Here is a 19,400-nt window from a genome sequence, read left to right on the forward strand (position 1 = left end):
AAGCGGAAGTGAAAGAAAAAAAAGTCTGCTCGGGGGAGAAAACAAATCTTGAGTGATTTATTATTTTTATAAATAGTACGATTCTACAACTAAAAACACCACTTACCACATTTCTTAAGCAGTGTAAATTGTCAATTCCTAGGGACTTTTGCTATGTAACACTTGCAAAGATCTGGCATTTAAGAGAGGTGTTTGCTAGCAAAGGTTAAGCATTTAGCTGGAAAAAAAGAAAAAAAAAAAGCCTGAAAAGCTGCATGCTGTAGGAACTTGCAGGCTGCTCTAATCCCCAACTTCCCTCACCTCAATCTTCAGAGCCAGTGGCTAAAGCTGCAATCTGTATTGCAGGTTTATGGGTTACCTCTGCTTCCCAAATTTTGGAAGAAACTGGTGGGAGTTTCCAAGAGTATGGAAAAATGGGTAAACCTTTTTTCATCAAGCAGGGAGATTTATATAACAGCAAGAAGTGGGAACACAACAGTGGTGCATGTATGGATGGGAAAAGGGGAAAGCCAGCTTTGTAGCATTATTCCCTGGTCCGAAGTTTCCCACACTCTCCCTGTGAGTGCTCTTCAAGGTCCTTCTTTGAAGATTTGAGTGAATGGCTTCAAGGATTTGCTTCCCCCACAGGGAGTTCTGGTGTGAAAAACAATATTAGTATAAAAGACAATGCTAATGCAGTCAGCATGTCAGAACACGAGGCTGAAAATATGGGGCCAAGCTAGTGATGTGTAATACCATCTGATCCTTTCGTGACAGATAACAAAAAAGCATCACGATGCCTACAATGGCTGCTCTGCGATTCAAATTTCTGGTCAAGCAGTTGTTTTTGGGGAGAAGAGGCAGAGGTCTCCAGCCCTCCCTTTTCCTGACAAATCCACTTCTCCTGAGGCAACCTGATCTTGCCGGGAATCAGACAAATCTCAAACTGCAACACAACCGTGCTGTCAGTGTATTGCTAGCCCTGCTTAGCCCCCTCAAATTGCATATGCTGCTGCTCTGACATCAGAGTTTTGCAGAAACCCATTAATTACAAAAACGTACTTTCCACTTCCTTCGCAGGGTTTTTCTTCCGTATGAGGTGAACCAGGTTCCGAGTGACACAGTCATCTTCCACACACAGCGGGGTTTGAAACCTCAAGGTATCACCAGCGTAGCACAGACATCAATCCCTTTACTTAGTGGGAAACTCCATTACCATTTGCCTCGCTTTCTGTTGGAAGCCAAGAAGGAGGTGTCTGGTGCCACATTCACCCTTGGGCGAGAATGAATTTAGGAGGGTGGTATGAGCTGGAAGAGCTCATGTTTTAGATGCTCCCCCCCAGGGCAGCATGAAATTCTAGGGCTGGGAATGGGCTGGGGTGGGAAGCTAGCTCTCCCCTCCACATGCACGCCTTCTTACCGAAACTCATTTTGGAAGTTCAGAGGTGTCCTCTATCCAATACCTGCAGCTGCTGCTCTGGCAGAGCTATTAGGCTGTCTTTGCCTTTGTTATGTTCAGTGATTTCAGCAAACTGCCAACATTTTTATGAGGAATGCAAATGAAAATAAAATGAGAAAAGGAAAAAAAAAGAGAAGGATGTGACAGCTCTTACCTCTTCCCAGCTCAGCTAACTCTGGACAGAAATTTCTGGGAGAAAGGAGTGAAAATGCTGTACCCAGACAGCTTCCCTCCTGTCAAGTGCCTGCTGCAAACAGGGCTAACATCGGTACTCAAGGAATAATCCCAAGAACCCCTTTTACATAGCACCATCTATTAAGTTATAACTCACTCCTGACTCTCTTAATAATTGATTAATGAAAAGCTGTTTGTATTCATTGTGAATGTAAGTAATAGTTGAATATGGGAACAGTGAACAATACCTACAGAGACAGGTTTTGCTTTCTTCACCACCTGCAGCATCAGAGCAGAGGCAGAGGCAGATATTTCTTCATTAGTGGAGCATTTAGGATTCTGAGGAGGCTGATGAAATAAGGCTATGAATATGTCGCCATTAGAGAAAGAAATCAGTGTTAATATCGTGGCGGTTTTGGTGCAAACGCTGCCACTTCCAGCCCATTGATCTCCTACAGGGCTGAAAGGTGAAGCTCATGCTCAGCTCCCAGGAAGGGGGTGGCAGCTCGGAGCAGACATCTCGAACAGCAGCTGTGACACCGGTGACCAGAACTGGGGATGGAGCTGCTGAAGGCGTCCCTGCTCCATCAGCCTCAGTGTTAGATGTATTTGCTTTTCAACAGTGTGTGGTGGCGGGTGTGATTCTAAGTGCTGGATGTTTAGTAGCCCTGACAGGTTAAATGTATATGTATGTGTATATGTGTGTGTATACATATATATAAGGTGTTTATATACATATATACATATATATATATAAAAGGTCAGACCAGAGCAGTCTTCTCCAACTCTCCTGTTCAGCTCTGAGCACAAGAAGAAGTCAGTTTTGGGATGTCTTACCTGCATCGTGCCACTGTAATGCTCCGATTCTCATTTTGTACATGAGGCTGTGCCTTCCTTTCTCCTGCCAGATTTTATTCACATTTTGTAGTTATAAGTGAATACCTCAAACTTAATAATCTCTGCTCTTCTTCCTACCTGCTGTTTCTCCACAGTGCTGCCTGCAGTGAGCTCTCATACAGCACACTACTTCTTTCTTCTTTTCCTCTTATCTGTATGTACTCTCTCTTTTATATAGGATAATTTTTGATAATAGGTTTGAAATAGAAACCAGCTTGACATGGAAGCTCAAATGCAAACCCTCTCCTTGCTACCTGGCATAGAAAGAGGCTTCAAATACTTTAATTTAAATCTGTGCTCTGCAGAGCTAGCTCCACATCCTCCCCTAACCTGAAAAGGCGCGTTTTCTAGAACAGATGGGAACTGAGTTGACAGATTTTCATAAAATGGACTCGTATGAAATAATGTTGTCTCATCTTATTTCAGACCAAATTAAGCCAAAATGGCAAAATGGCAATAGCTCAGCTTCACTGAGCTATTTGTGCTGCATCTGCCTTGCCAGGGTTGTTCAAGTCCCAGGTAAATTTGGGAACAGTGAACTCTGCTAAGGCAGCCAGGCTTTGTCTGGAGGAACAGTTTGAGGCCTTGAGAAAGTCCTTGCAGAATTTTCCTGTTTTTCTTCAGTTGTTCATGTCCAAACCTGGACAATTTTCATGCAGCATTGGATTTCATCACTCGGTCCACTTGTAACTTTCCAGCTGTCCCCCACAGCCCTGATACAAGACTTCGGGAGGCTTTGATGACTTTTATTTACCCTCCACTCCCCTACAGTTTGGAATATGCGAGCCGGCTTTCCGTGAGCTGCGGTTTGTTGGGATAATCCCTGGGCTGCTTTGCCCAGTGGAGTGCTGCCACCTAGTCGCAGCCGGCTTGGCTGCAGGCACAGGGCTCGGGCACTCGGGTGTCTCCAACACCAGCTCGCAGTGCTTTGGATCCTGTGTGCAGCAAAGAGCTGAAATACTGCAGCACTGGGACTCATCACGGGTAATGATCTAAATTAATCAATGATGCTAGGTCGCCTGACTCGTTATCAAGCCAAGATCTTTAGCCCAGAGCTTGGGAAGCTTATCTCCGTAAGAAGTTTGGGGAGCAGTTCATCGTATAAAACTCCTTCCCATCTCCTAATGTTTCTGGGATAGAAATGTGATAGGGAATATCTGTAGCAGGATCCTGGCTCTCAAATTCTGTGGCAACTGAAAGAGAGACTTAGAGCCAGTTTATATCCTGTGTGCCTCAGGAGGTGCTGATGTAGCACAGAAGACAAGCTCCAGGAAGGATTGGAGGGGGCAGCTATTTTTGCATCCTCTGGGCCAACTGAGAGACTCAGAACCAGTTCAAAAGCTAAAACAAGTATCTTCTCCAGCTTTCTGTTGAGCTGTAGTGCAGTCCTGAATGGCAGAGGGCTGAGCAATATGTCACGGGCTCTCTCCTGCTCTCAAAGTACCATGCAGTATATTTGGGAGGATCTTTCAGGTGAAGATGCACACTGTGGCTCTCTGTTGACTAAGCATGAGAAGAATTCTCTGAGAGGCCGTCCTGACCCCTTTGGTGATGTGAGGGGAGTACAGTGAGGGGCAGGATGGCTGTGCTATTCGGGGCCAGCCACTGCCTCACCACTTCCTCTGGTAACAGCTCACAACTTGCCTTGATCCAACCTCTCTCAACATCATGAGTCAAGGGGGCAGCCGAGCACGTTGCTCCACGATGCATGTGCCATTTGTCATCATGTGCATGTGTGTGGACACATGTTTTGTTCTCACATGCCTTTCCAAATGTTTATCCAGGATTAGGATAATTTGAACAAGTCATCGGAGCTTGTCAGCAGTGAGCCATGGAAAAGTCAGGCTCCCTAAGCCTCCGGGACAATGGAGCACGAAGAACTCTTAGTAGAAACTTATCAAGATCTTGCAGATGCCAGCAGGAGCACTTCAGGCTGAAGCCAACTTCATTGCTGAAAATACTTGCTCCCAGAAGCTAAATAAAAGGGCTGCTTGGGAATATTCATGAAATAATAAGTCAAAGGTTCATGCCTCAATAGGATAACCAAAATGTTATGTGTCCCACACTCCCACAAGGCAAGAGTGCTCTTGGCTTTTGGTTCACTGTTATAGCAGGTGCAACGTGAGCATGTGCAAAGTCCATTTGTGTATTGATCCGCAGCTTTGGTTTAAACCTGTGTCTTGGGACGTAATGGGATCAGGGGAGACAGGCATTCAACATCAGCCGCGTCGATGCTTTAAAGATACTTTAAATCGTGGTGACATTTAAAATGTGGTTGCACAGCACTTCAGTCACATAGCCAAGCCTTACATAGCATACAGAGAGCCCCAGTGGTTGCGGTTTTCAAAACACAAACACGATTGAAGTAAAAAGTTGCTGCTGAGCATAAAGAGGATATATGTGCCCGGTTCCTTTAGGTGCCTTCCAAAAAAAATGTAGCTGCTCAAAAAGGTGATTAACAGATTAAAGGAGTCAAGAGTGCTCTTAAATTATTTTCTATGTGGTTTTACAAAAGAAGTTTACGTATCTCATGTTTTTAAAATAAATTGCTTTAAAATTCAAGTTCACTTCACCAGGTGCAAGCTACCTTGATGTCTCAGACCCTTGCAGTCCTCTGCACCAACTCTCCCAGGAGCACGTTTGCTTCCCTACTTCTCCCTCCTTCAAATCAAGCCTGCATCTGCTCCTGTTAATACCAGAAACCTTTGCACTGGGTCAAGTATTAGTGATTCATAGGTTAAATATCTCTCCTGTAGAAGATAATGTACCCTTCTAATAAATCATTTTAGTCCACCTTTTATGATATCCCCTCTGTTCATGACCCTATAAAAGAAGGCTGTAGCAACACTAGTATTTCAGCTATAAATCATTCTTCATGGAGGTTTGTAACTCGTCCTTATTTTGTTTTATATACAGGGTCCAGTAAGGGAGTGCATTTATTTTTATTCCCTTTGCAAATTGCCTTGAATTATTTCAAGTTATAAAAATGAACTGAAATACATCTTTACAGTATGCAGATATTTTCCTCTTTTATAATCAATCCAGATCTGCTTTGAACGAAATTATGTTTAATGACATGAATGTGTAATGTGATTTTAGCAAGCCTCATATGCTCAAAATAAATATTTATATTAAAATATGTTTCTGAACCCTAATTCAGTATTTCTACCACAATTTTATTACTTCTTCAAATATGTATTTGCATGAAAACGTTGTGGTGCTAGTGCCTGCTGTTTTCAGCTTTATTTTTTTTAAAAAAAGCCTTTCACCTAACGTACCAGGAAGACAGACTACATTGCAATCTGGTAGGACTTTTCTGGAGTGTGAAAGCATTTGGTATGAAATTCATTCCATCCACCTATAGCGTAAGGAGCTAGACTGTATATAGTAAAATAAAAATGTCCTGCATAAGGCAAGTGCTGGGGAGAACTCACAAACCTAACGTCCCATACAACTATTCTAGGGGGGCTTTTAATCCAAAGTGTCTTTCTCATGCTGATCTGCACCATGTCAGCACACACTCTGCTGTTGGCATTGTGCAGTATTTTCAAACCCACAATGATTACGTGTAAATTGCTGCAAATTGTAGCAAGAAATTAGCTGTAGCTCCCATGGTATATTTTTATCCCCGTGTTTGTTATGATTTTGTGATCCTCCAAAAAAGGCCTGCTGAGATGGCATTTTTGTGCTCCTCGGAGAAGGCTGTGAGCAGAAATAGCTGGCTAATCTGTCTCTCCAGGTATTTATACCACATTCATTACCGTGCTGTCTGAGCATGTATTACTAGCCCCTCAATCTTTTTAAGTGAAATGACGACCTATTAAATAACTGTGAAGGAAGCTGATGCTACCATGACTAGTTATCCAGACCTGCTGCCGTCCTTTGACCACAGCAGAAGGAATTTTGCTTTTGAGCTCATTTTTTAATCATATATCTTCACAGCATTCAGTGCTTTGAACCACATTTGTGCATCACTTCATTGTAATGTCTGTGTATAAAGCCTTTGGTTCACCCAAAGCCTGCACAGAATTAAGCCTGCACAGAAACTAGAAGCATGTCAGTAATGATGCTAACACCGATGATTGCTCAGACCCCAAAATGCTCTGCCTTTCAGAAAGCTGAGCTCTTCTACATCCTTTCAAACAATCAATAGTTTGTGCTGATTGTTATAGACGGTAAAGCAACACCTGGCTGCCCCAGACAGGACATGGATTGCCTGCTGCTGGCTCTTTCACCTGTTAAACCCACAAGGAGTCTCCTGTCCCTGTTCATGAGCGTGGGGAGAAGTGCTGAGCCTGCCCAAAGCCCGCTGACTTCATGAAGCAGTGGGAGCAGGACCATGATAGTACTTCATTATGATTGCATTTCGTTGGCAAGGCACTTTAATGGCTATCAGTAGCAACAACAACTAAACTCCGCACCAGCAGTTCAGCATACGTCATTTTGAGTTTTCACAACAAAACCCCAGAGCGCCCATTCATCCTTCGCAGACTTGCCTTTGTATCAATTTGGGACTAGATTCTTGGCGTGCCAGGGAATTATGCATCATAATGACTTAATCAAAGGCTTTCATAGTTTATTCTAGCGCCGAGAAACCTTTTTAAACCCAAATGCAGATGGAAGCTTGGACCCAGCAGCGAGTGCTTTGCTCATGAAGTCAGAGGAGCTCTGCACAGGCTGACCCCCCTGCCTCCGCAAAGCTCTATTGATTTTGGTAACTTCATCTGTGCGGGGACATGAATCTATCTACAGGGAGCTAAATGAAGCCCAAAGTTATTGATTTTCAAGGAAAAAGAACTTTAGTTAAAAGACCTCTTATGTTTTCTTAATGATTCCTGATTTTGAAATATGACATCACAGCAGATAAATGATACTAAGGAGTGACAGTAAATAGCCAGTTTCACGTGATTTAGTGCAGCAAAACTAAAGAGAGAATAGGCTGACTGAGTTAGACAAGGTTTTTATTTGCTCCATGTGCTAGATAACTGTTAATCACCTAATGAGAAATGCATATCCAGTGACCAGTGCTCAAGCAACGTAAATAATAGCAACATCCTTGGCTCTCCTTTGCCCTTAATCTTCTTCTGGAGGCTTGACAATAAGCAGCCATTCCCAATCTATTTTGCAACTTACGACTCAGCTCCAAAAAGCCCCCTTCAGAAGTAATTAGTTTGCTTTACATCCAGCCTTTATATTCTCGAGCTAATAAATGGCCAGTGCAGCTCCAAAAGGAGTTCGTTTCTCTGGCTGCCTACGGGGACTGGGGGAGTTGCTGTCTCCGGGCAGCACAACTCCATCGGCAGCTGAATGTCTTGGCAGGGACCAGGGCTCTCTACAAAAGGTGGCAAGCCACAAAATCTAAAGTCTTTATACCCTGTATAAAAGTCAGCATTCACATGGTCTGGCAGAAACCTTCGGGTCTCCAAGTTTCAGTTTCCCCGTCTGCGGGAAGGGCTTCTCCAAAAGATTTGTTGATTCAGCAAACATTTGCCTCTCATGCCACAGCTTTCCTGCATGACCTTGACAGAGCTTCTGGCCTCTCTGTGACTCACTTCCCCACTTCTAAAATAGAGGAAATTAGAGCATTACAGTCAGGTGTCTGTCTTTTGCCTTCCCAAGGAGGCTTGCCAGGAGAAGTGCCACTTACGGTGCCACTCATGGTGCCACTCAGCTGGTTTGGGGCACACTAGGATGCCAAGGCCTGGGCTGTTGGTGGCAATGAGTCCACGGCCACGTGCCCAGCAGAGCTGGAGCAGGTAAGAGCTGACTCAGATGAACATCACTTCAGCCATTTGCCAGCTGCACGTGAGTCAGAGCTCTAGTATTTGTTTTCTTCTATTTTTTTTTTTTTTTTTTTTGTCAGAAGTCAGTGGTGCTGTTTGTTTGTCCTGCACTGGGGCCTTGATCTCTGCCAGGCCTATGTGCTATTTTTAATAGGGTAGCCTAATGCAGCTATAGGGTGAGATATTGGTTTGGGCACTTGTGTGTGTTTGTTTATTGGGTCCTGTTTTTCTCCTATATGGCCCTGGGGATCAGAAAGAGTTCTGCCCTAGAGATGACAAAGCTGTAGGACTCATGATTCTTCAGACGTGTGTTTTGGTGAAGTCCCCAAAGACTGAGTACTTGTGAGGCAATCTGAAAGACTGTTCTATCAGGTCTGTCTCTTCAAATCACTTCTTTTTCACAGTAAGCCTTGCTGGCTGTAAAATTATTCTATTAAACTGTGTTACTGCACTTTGAGGTGATTCATTTTCCTGTGCATCGATCTTTGCTCCAAGGGGCTTTCTTCTGAAAATATTCTTCCTTTTTAACCATCAGATAGAGGCTACTCTTCATATAATTTGGAAATTGGTGTAGAACTTCTTTAGTTTGTCCTCTGTCGTTTGCTAATGACTTCTGGAGAGCCAGCTTGTGAGTGGATTCCTCTTCTGTCGTGGCCAGATTCTTTGCAGGATTTAGTATACTAAATTAACTTGTGTAGTTCTCCAAAGGAGTTTAAAATGGTAGATTTTATAAAAGGCTAAAATCTTTTTGTAAATGAAGAAATAGTTCTGTCAGTATGTAATGTTTTGCAGATGGAAAATTGGATGTAATTGTAACAGCAATAAACTACCTTTATAGTTAATTAACTTGTAATCTAATAGAAACTAATCTCTCTTAGAAGGTAAAACACAACACACTCGCATGATGTAGTCAGGTTTTCTGTTAGTGGTATCCAGCTGGATGCTCAACAAAGAAAAGACTGGGATTTTATTGTATTAATGCCTTGCCAAATAAGGCTCTACATTAACCACGGCCTCTGGTGAAATCAGTAGGAGTTTTGGGTACATTAGGGTTCGCTGGCTATTATGTCTCTCTGAGACATTGTTTTCTTCCAAAAACATCCACATAATCACATTTCTTCCTTCCTGCAGATTCAAGACCTGGTCCTGTGGCCCCATGTATGTGTTTCACTGTCAGTGCATCCTCCTGAGTGGAAAAAGGCAGCACCCCGCTGCAGGACCTGGCCTGTAAATGCAGGACCAGGCCTGTAAAGGGGCTTCCTCCACCCTAAGGAGTTGTGAGCACTTCTGTCACCTTCCGAGGGAACGGAGCTGGATGACAAAGTGTGATCTAGAAGCTTGCCCTGTGGCATAGAGCTCAGCGTTAGCAAACCTCTTCCCTGACTCGTGGCGATGTTAACGAGATAGGAGTGCTGAGACAAATGTTTACAGCCCCAATAATACACTGCAAGTGGTGTTCTGCTGTGAAAAGTGACTCAGTAAAAATGCCACTTGCAAGCTGCAGGATTACTGGCTCTCAGTGAGACCAAATGTGCTCACTTTATAAGCAAAAACACTTTTCTTTTTTTTTTTTTTTTTTTTTTTCCTCTCCCTTAGCAAACAGCCATAAAAAGGGGTTATGCTCCAGCTCTGCTGCCCTATACCATGTGTAGTCATCTTCCCCAGACAGTGTTACAGTCATGGCTTGGTAGTGTTTTGTCTCTATGTCTGTTACCTGGGTCACACCTTAGTGTGAGTAAGATCAAAATAGGTTGCTTCTGATAAATATTTAAATAAAGAAAAGTGCTTATTTCTATCAGATCATCTAATGTGCCATATTTATTAACACAAACCTTATCATTTCTATTAGGGCATCCTTATGTATAGCTCATAACTCCCAGCTAAGTCAGGCTCTGCTAGCTGGATGAATCCCCCACAGCTTTATCATTTCATTTCTTGTAATGTTTTTGCAGAGATCAACAATTCAGAATGGGGGCTCTCAGTCACCCTTGCTGATGACTGGCCTTGCAACAGCCGCTGTGGCTCCTTCTCCCAGAAATCATTCCCTCCCTTCTTCTGTCCTGCCCCTACTGCAAGGGCAGCTCATGAAGCAGAATCTGAAATGACCTCAATGGATCGAGAAGGACAAGCAACATTTTAAATCTTCTGCAATACCCCAGGTATAGATGACTTGTGTGCTTTTCTTTTTAGCTGTCAGAGTGATGCTGCAATAGGACTCAAGGCAGGAATATTGTAAAGCATCTTTCCACCCCAAGGTACCTGTTTGGCTTTCAGTGAAAGCTTGTCCTCTACCACTGATACCAGGGTATATTTTGCAGCAGGTTCAGTGGTTAAACAATCAAAATGATAGGTGAGGAGTTCTCTGCCAAAGCCAAGTAACTTCACTGGTGTTGTCTTTCTGGCAACGTCTCTGCACCTGTATGAGTCAGGATATGCTGACAAGATAACTGTAATCTCTTCCTCTAGCAGTGCTGATATCACTGCCATCTCCGCCCCTTACTGAAGTTTGGGATTTGGGTACCTGCTGACATTTAGGTTAGTAAGAATACTGAGTCAGCACAGGCTCACCCTTGTTATCGTGGGTGAATGACTGCATTGGTCACTGACTCTTAAGGAATGTGTAGAAATTTATTTCAAGGAGAGCAGTTGAGTTATCAGCTTACAAAGGACCGATCGATACCAATCAGTCTCAGCTATTACAGTGCTTTTAATTTGGTGCATTCCTCTTCTGTCATACAACATCACAGGGTTTCTTCTCATTTGAGGAACCTGAAGAGAGTATTGACTCTTGACTGATTAAAAAATCTGTGAAGTTTTACCTTCAATTTGTCTACAGCATCTCTGTATAGACAAAGCAAACTATTTAGAAGTTGAAAAGATGAAAGCAATTCTGTGCAGAGATTTAGCCATGGATGTCTGGCTGTATTAATGGGAATCCCACTGCTAAATCCCTGTGCACCCTGCTACATAATTTGCCTAATGATTTTGGTTAAGCACAGAAAACAAGCACCATCTGAAACAGCGTTTGATGTACTATGCCTGATGTGTGGGAGCCAGAGAGAAAAGACAGCACTGCCGTGTAGATGCCTTGTTCTCAGTATTGGGAGTGAGAGGGGGAGACTGGCCTGGAGACAGTGATGTCCCAGGACATTAGTGACCTCTCTGATAGATCCTGAGCCTATAGCATGAATCTTCCCTTTAACCTGCTTTTAGGGATGTGCCTTTCTTACCTCAGGTCTCCGGGCCCAGGCCTTTACCAAGGGGAAGTCTCAAGCTAGGTTCCTTGCTCAGCAATAGTGTTTGGGGCAGGTCCTCTAGTTTGCAAATTAATTTGGTCTTGATCCAGTTTGGACAGAAAGCTCTCTTCATATAGTGATTTTTTCCCGTGACTTCCCATTACTTAGACCTCAGTGTTGGTGTATACTGCTTTGATGCTTCCTATCTGCCTCTGGTAACATTTTTTTCTTAAATGATGGTTTGATCAGTGCTCTTCCCTTGCACTACAGCTCTATTCAGACAGTGGTGGGTTATACAGGCAACGTGATATGGACAGTCTGTCAAGAACTATCTGCTATTTCAGACAAATCTTTCCATAACTACATATAGCTACAGAGTGAGTGCAGAAAATAACAAAACAGAGGAATTTCTCACTTTCTCTGTATTCAACTCTGATCTTCCCATCCTTCAAGTAAGTGTCAGAGCCAGCCCCGACGCAGAAGTTAGAGCAGGCCGTGGGGATGCATTAATGATGCAGCTCTAAGTCCAGTAGAAAGCTATATATCCTCCTACCACCTTTAGGGAAGATTCACTGTGAATTAAACAGCACGGCATTATCTGCATTACAGCTCAGACATCAGCAAGGCGCCTACACGTCCCTGGCTGAAGGCTGCCTGTCACGCACCTTCCCACACCTCGGCGCGTGTCTGGACTGCGGTGAGTAAAGCTCTTTGTGCAAAAATTCTCCTAAAACAAGGGGAGCTGGGCTTCACAAGTCGCTGGGCTGCTTAGGAAGCTTTCTAGAGAGACTTGTGTGCTGTTAGGAATGAAGTTTTCACTTCTGAAGGCACAGTCGTGTCCCTGAGTTCTCCTGGAAATGGTGTGTAAATTGTGAGGATGGAGAACCTGATGCTGGTGGAGCAGCCATCTCTCTCAGGTGATGAAACCTGGCCCACCAACACTTTGGGGCGTATTTCCACCACCAGCGGCATATCAGCTCTCATGTCCTCATCAAATTCCAACTGAAGTAATTAGCTTGTAATTCCAAATGGTAATATCCATTGCTTCGTTACCTCCTGTACTCCTAACGCTGTGCAGGATGGTCACCTCCTCTCCAGCTCAGCAGCAATTACCTTCCAGCAAAGAGAAAAGCAAACAAACAAGCAACACTATCAGCCTCCACAGCACCTTGGTTCTCTTCAGGATGAATGGTGTAATATAAATGTGGAGGATTATTTAAAAACCCATTGTGAACACTTCTGGCACATTAGCCATAATATTAGTCTGAGTGTTTTATTTGGCCATAATCCAGTCCTTTTGTCGAGATACACTACCTGGTGCGTGCGCTCGCAGATGAACCGATTGGCTCATAAAATAGCAGGATGGCAAAATTATCAGGAAAAACAATGTGTTTTTATGTTGCTGTAAGTCATGGATATGTAATAAAAGGGGGACATGAAGTTCCTGAGCCAGTGAGCATAAAGGTGAGGGTTTTATTGCAGCCGTAAGTTCTGAAGTGTGCATTTAATACAGAGTGATATTTAGCTGCCCAGCCTGATTTTTGTGTACTGGAGTAATGACAATAAATGTGAACTAGGTAATTTAGGAATTAAGAAGTCTAGCAAGGCAATGTTTTCTCTGAGATCACTGAAGAAAGGAAAACAATGTGAAATGTTTCCAATCAGAAATAAAAAAGTAAGGGCCTCCATAAGAGCACTAATGAGACACTGGCTCGAATTCATTCCACATGTAGTTTATTTGAAATCTGAGGAGGTATCAAGAGTTCACTTCTGGTATTTGAACAACATAGCCATGATCCCACAGTTACAATAGAGCTTAGTTTCTATGAAACTTACTTTCTATGTGCAGTCCTTATTAACAGGTCTGTGACCACTCCACACAGGATGCCTCCAAGGTGGAACGGAGGCATGGCACAGTGATGTTGCTGACAAAATCATGTATATTGTACTGATTGCCATCCCTAAACAATGCATATTGATGTTGATAACACTCATCAGTACCAGCCAAACTTCCTGAACAACTGATTTTCAGTGGTCTGTGCAACTGGTTGAATTTTAAAACTGTGTTTTGAATCAAGCACTTGGCTGAACACAAAAAAAACTCCCTGGAAAGGTTCAGTGAGTAGTGCTCTCGTACTGTCAGTAACTGCCACCACATCTGGGGGTTTGTGAGCTGTGTGCACTCACGGCAGAGCTTCCACAACCAGGGGCTTTATGCTAGGCCTCAAGCTCAGCTTGTGTCTTAGATTCAAGTACAAGGATTTTCAGAAGCATCTCCAGGAAGATATTGTGGGCTCTTCACCTTCTCTGCTGCTTCAGGGTTAAGTACAGAAGAGGAGCTCCGTGATCCTGTCACCTTCCCGCAGCTGCAGTGGGCTCTCGAACTGAGCAAACCTCAACTCCAAAACCTCCCCTGCTCCTGCTCCTTTGCTCCCACCCAAAGGCCTGTAGAGAAGAAGAATAATAACTGATCTCTGTATCTCCATGTGTCTGAGTTAATTAAGAGATGCATTAACCATGGGCCTAACTAGTGAAGCCTCAGAGCATCTCTTGTGCTGCCGGTACATCGTATAATCTCCTCACATCCACAGTGGGCCTCAGTCATTCATGTTCTGGCATCTGTGCAGTTTCTTGCTTCACAAAGAGTGTCACCAGGGAAGAAAGTGTTACTCAACACAAGTAAATGTGACAGTGTCTGAGTCTATAGTTAAGTCTAAACTACTCTGAAGTGAGAACTGAAGAAGCCTAACCCTGCCAGATGAGTCACTGGCAGAATCAGGACAAGAACAAGAATCCCTCATTACCAGCTCTGCGATATAAACACATGCCTTCCCTCTCTGTTTCCCCAACCTTTCATTAACACAGCGGTAGCACTTAGAGATTTGGTCTATTTTTCACAGGATCAACTTTCACCCATTTTCGAGTCAGGAAGGAATTCTTCCTCGCCTCTCCTTGCTCTTCATTAACTTTCCCTGCTCCTGTAAAGCACCAGCAGCGTAAGGCTCCTCCTGGCTGCCAACTGGCCAGTGTGAACATGAAGCAGAGATTGCTGGCACGGGCAGGATGTTTCATACTTGCTGGGCTGCCCCTAGCCTCTCACCTGGGTAGGCATCCCCCTACAGCTCTTCCCGTTGCTTTTCATTCTTTGTGGGATGCTGCAGCCCAATGCGAACTTATTAAAATGCTGTGAGTCAGGCCTCCTCGAAAAGTCATGCATGACTTAAAATCACAAGGATGATCAAAAACAATAAATTGCATATTTTCTACTTGCCTTTGGGTTTTCTGAAGTTAAGGCACACCCGTTCCAGGTCTGCAAGCTTGTCTTTGCAACCATGAAGGCTAGAAACTTGGGGCACCCATTTTTCATGAGCTACACACAATATCTTTTTTCTTTTTCTTACTCCCCCCTCCCCATTTTTTTTATAAAGAAAACTCAGTGAATAATGTAAGACCTGCAGTAAAATGACCAGAATTAGCAACACCGGTGCTACCACTGAATGTACTCAGTGAAACCAAATGAGGGATTTTCCTTTTCCATCTAAAATGAGGGGTCTGATTTTCACAACAACACAATGACGTAGGGTTTGGATATATAAAACTACTGTAGGAAAATACAGATAGCTTTTGCTGAGATTTTTTTTTTTTAATTGTGTCAATGGATTGGTGTTAGATGACGGTCACATTGGGGCTGATTGTCCCAAGACTGCACCTTCAACTTATGATTGAGTGTGCCACTGGTTTGGCTTGGGCTTGGCATATTCATTTCTTCCTGTTGCCTTCACGTGGCTTGGTGTGGTTAAACCGAATCTTCCAAGCTTTCTCTCATTTTTCCTCTTCTCTAAATAAATTTCAAGCCTTAAAGCAAGATGCTGGCAAGGCTGTGCTTGGCATATCCAGTCGCTCAGACTAAGCACCTCTCTGGTAGTCATGCCCCTCAGATAAGTGGGATGCTGAAAAATGACTGTGCAGCCTGTCCAGGCTGGGGATCGCTCCATCCGTGAGTAAGCCCTGCATTTTTGGGGGGCTCACTGCTGTCACAAACATCACCACCTCCTGCTTCCTGTGCTAGCTGCAGTTCCTCGAGCTTAGCACTCTCCTTGTATCCAGGAATGCGACAGAAACTGCCAAGAGACGCGGTCCTTCCCTCGAAAAGCAAAAAAAGAAAAAAAAAAAAAGGCTGAGAAAACAAACTACATATGATGGATGTTAGTCACGTTGCTTATTGCACTGCTGGCACACTCTCCACCCGGGGCGCCTATACTTACATCCAGGATTTGGGGATGAGTCAGGCATCCCGCATATGTACTTCTGGGTGATTTGAGCATATGCAGAACATGGTGGGGACTTCTTGATATACCAACATGCTTTTTTATTTCCCTCTGTGTCTGTAAATCCTAGGCAGAGAGTCCTCTTTCTCTGACATGGGTTTGCTGGGTGGAAAAACCTAGTGTGCCAGTTAGTCTGCTGGAATTGAACAGACGAATTTTGCCAAAACTCACAATTTTACTGCAGGACACAGGGCCTGGTTGTGGTTCTCTCAAATCTCTCTATTCCAGAGTCATGTTATTACTCAAGAATCCTTGTCAAAAAGTAGTTTACAGCCTCCCTGTTTATAAAATGAAGCTGGTTTCATGTGATTTTCCAGCATATCAAGAAGTGAAGACAAATAAGAACAAACTGAACCTGTATTTTGGAAACCAACACTCTATAAGGCAATTGTGTGGCTTTGGGGAGAGGGGGGGAGGCTGACAGTTTATTTCTGAACAGTTTGTGTTGGCAACTCTGTAATTTTCCTTTAATAGCTATGTCTATGCTTGTGCAGTTTGGCTTACAACACCTTCTGCAATAAAGCTATCAATGTTCTTTTGTATATATTAAACTTTGTTTTATTTTTCCTTCTAGTTCCCGAGTCACTAACAGGAGAGATAATGTTATATGTAAGGCAATAATTCAGGCATTTCAAGACTAAAAGATGGAATATATTTCCCTGGGAAGTAAAGTTTTTAGACTTTTCCATTTATTTAAAGGGGGTGGAAGCTTAAACACTGCCTGTTCTGGTTCCTTGTTTGTAGAAAAATAATTTTCTTTCTTTCTTTCTGTTGTGAAAGCAGGAAGATTGATTAAAAAAAAAAAAAAAAGGATTCAGAATAGGAAAGGCAAAAAAGCCTCTGAGCTCAAGTAACACATCGATGGGAAAATGTTTGCTAGCCCTTTGCTGTAGCATCTTGCTTCCATGAGGCTGCTTTACTGCAGGCAAAACGCAACAACATTGCAATGAATAAAATATTAAATACTGCTGAGGCTTTTATAAGGACATTTTTATAGTTCTGCCAGGTGCAGTGGCATCCTTTTAATTACCTGGACATGACAAAGAGTGCTGCAAAGCTGAAGTGTTGATCCTCTGTGTACATAAGGCTGTAAAAGTAGCAGCCGGGCATGGGATCAACTGCAGGTGAAAGGTTCCCTTCTGTGCACAGCAAAGGTCAGTGTCTGTTTGTTTGGATCTGTCTGTAGTTATTACTCTGCTAATGGTCGGAAATCATTTGTAAGTGTGTAAAACCCATTCATAAGAAAAATCACTTGATTTAGCCAATAAATGAATTCAAAGTGTTGGTGTCTTCCCACCAGGCCTTATTGAATCTAATAAATGCAGTGCTGTGGGGAGCAACGTGCCCAGCCACCTGCTAACGCTGCCTGCCTTCTATCTTCGTAGCTATGTGCCCAGACCTTCACACCGAGATCCCCTGTCCTTGCACAGCCCCTGCACGTCTGATAACTGCTCTGCTTTGCCAAACAAGTTGGCTTGTGTACTCTTATTCGTTGTCCTCCCCTCTTTCACGGGACCTGACCCCTTAGAAATTTCACTCCGATATTTCCCCAGACGTTAGCAGGAACTCATTCCTCGGGAGCAGAATCGATCCTGACCCCACTGAAATACTTCCTACACGTGGTGCCAATGAGAAATCAATCTTTCTTTTAGCAAACAATCGATTTGCCCACTGAGTATTAAGAGCACAACTACTTACCCCTAAGCTAAACCAGCTCCCAGCGTGCTGGTTGGGGAAAGGTTTCCTTATCACGAAGCTGAGTCTGAAAACTGCTGAGCATCTGCCAAGACCTCAGCTCCCACTGACTCGGGGGACACCTGAAGTCATCCCATTTCTATCCACCTTTTACAGGATTTGATATAATCCTAGCTAAAAAGTATTCTTTGAAATTCAGCAGCTCACAACACAAGCTACAGGGTAGGGAAGCATTACCTAACTCCACAGCAGAGAGAAATTACGCATCTTGCCCAAGATCATGTGGAAAATCTCTTGAAGCACTGGAGAAAAAAAAAATCCAGTATGTTTAGATTCTGGCTAAGTGTAAGAAGTTAATTTCCTTATTCCAATGGAAAGGGTCTGATACACACTGCAGGGAGCTTACACCTCTTGTGTCCTGTGGGACCATTTATTCATACGCTGTCTGGAAAGAGGTAACTTTTTGTTAGATATGGACTAATACATCAGTCTTCGATGTTTATGACTTTCTCTATTTTGCTTATTGCTTTGCTTTCTCTGATTTACTTATGGCTCAGTATTGATTTTGGACTTCACTGGGATGTTTTGTTAGCAGACAGCCTTCTGTTTCATGGTCTGTAATTCTCACAATTCCTTTCTTCCAAGAGCAAGGGCCCTGGCAGATCAGCTCCAGCATATTTAGCAGTGGTGTTTGCAACCAGCCGTGCTTCTCCCGGTATTTTCTGCTGGACTTTATTGACACCGGCATAAAAGCAGCACAAGAGCCTGTGTGTCTTATACCGCAGTTCATAGTCCAGCATCCTAGCACCAGCTCATCCCCACCAGCACTTTAAGCTGGCTAATTATTACAGGACTGTAATATTTATGGAGTTATTCTGGTTGGTTTTACAGGCCATGTGGCTCAGCAATGGCTAAGCTGGTAGCAGTACCCGAGCTTCATTTAAAGGTAGTTTGGGTAAATCTGTGTTACTTAACAGCCACATCAATGACTGTCAGGTAGACATAACTTAATGCTTGACATATTCAACTGCATAATTAGGTATGTCAGCAAATTAACAGCAGTGTATTAAGCACAATTCTTAGCAAGACCTGGTGAGCTTGGTGTGGTGTCTATAAATATTATTTTGTACTAGTAACGACAAGAAAATAGGTAACACGAATAGTCCCAAACAGATTCCAGAAAACATTACATAAGAGAGCAAAGCACAACTTGAAATAGATTTTATAAAGTAATATTTCTGAAAAATTTGAATTACTCGCACATTCCAATTCTCTCATGTCGGAGCTTTGTACTGAGGTGCCTTGCTCTCTTTCTGCAGAACTTGTTGTTTATTGTGGCAACTCTGATAATTAACAGTTTCCCAAAGGAGGGGAAAATTTTGCAAGCCTGTAAAATGTCAGAATATTGTCAATTGACCACTACTGCGAAAATAAAATGCTAACATGCATTAATTTTGAAGAGTGAAGGGCTGAGGAAGCACAAAGATATGACACAAAAATGTCACAAGTTTTAGAGATGCTTAAAGGGATAAAATCACACACACACCCTGTATTTTTAAAGAGAAAATTAATAGATATAGATGAGCAGCCAAGAAAAAATTCTTATCCCCATGACCAATGCAAGAAGCATTATATCACACAAATCTGTGTGTGCAAAGCTGATGTGAGCAAACCAAGTGACTGCCTGCACAGTTCACACCACCATGCAGAGATGCATTTTGTCAGTGTGTGACGTGTATTTTGACCAACACATCCACTGGATGCCGAGGAGAGAATGCAAACGAGGCAGAGGTAATGCCAGAAGAGAAGATAATGCCAGAATGGTAATGCCATTCTTTCTAATGGCCCA

General features: G+C 43.2%; 1 long non-coding RNA gene across 1 annotated transcript; it reads left to right on the plus strand.

Moving 5' to 3' along the window:
• Nucleotides 1-8,113: 8,113 nt before the first annotated feature.
• On the plus strand, nucleotides 8,114-13,131 carry LOC137863374 (uncharacterized). The gene is made up of 3 exons (XR_011100884.1): nucleotides 8,114-8,265; nucleotides 10,245-10,451; nucleotides 12,138-13,131. It is a non-coding gene; the product is annotated as an uncharacterized lncRNA (long non-coding RNA).
• Nucleotides 13,132-19,400: the final 6,269 nt, after the last annotated feature.

This window comes from Anas acuta, chromosome 12 (genome assembly GCF_963932015.1).
Source record: "Anas acuta chromosome 12, bAnaAcu1.1, whole genome shotgun sequence".
NCBI lineage: Eukaryota > Metazoa > Chordata > Aves > Anseriformes > Anatidae > Anas > Anas acuta.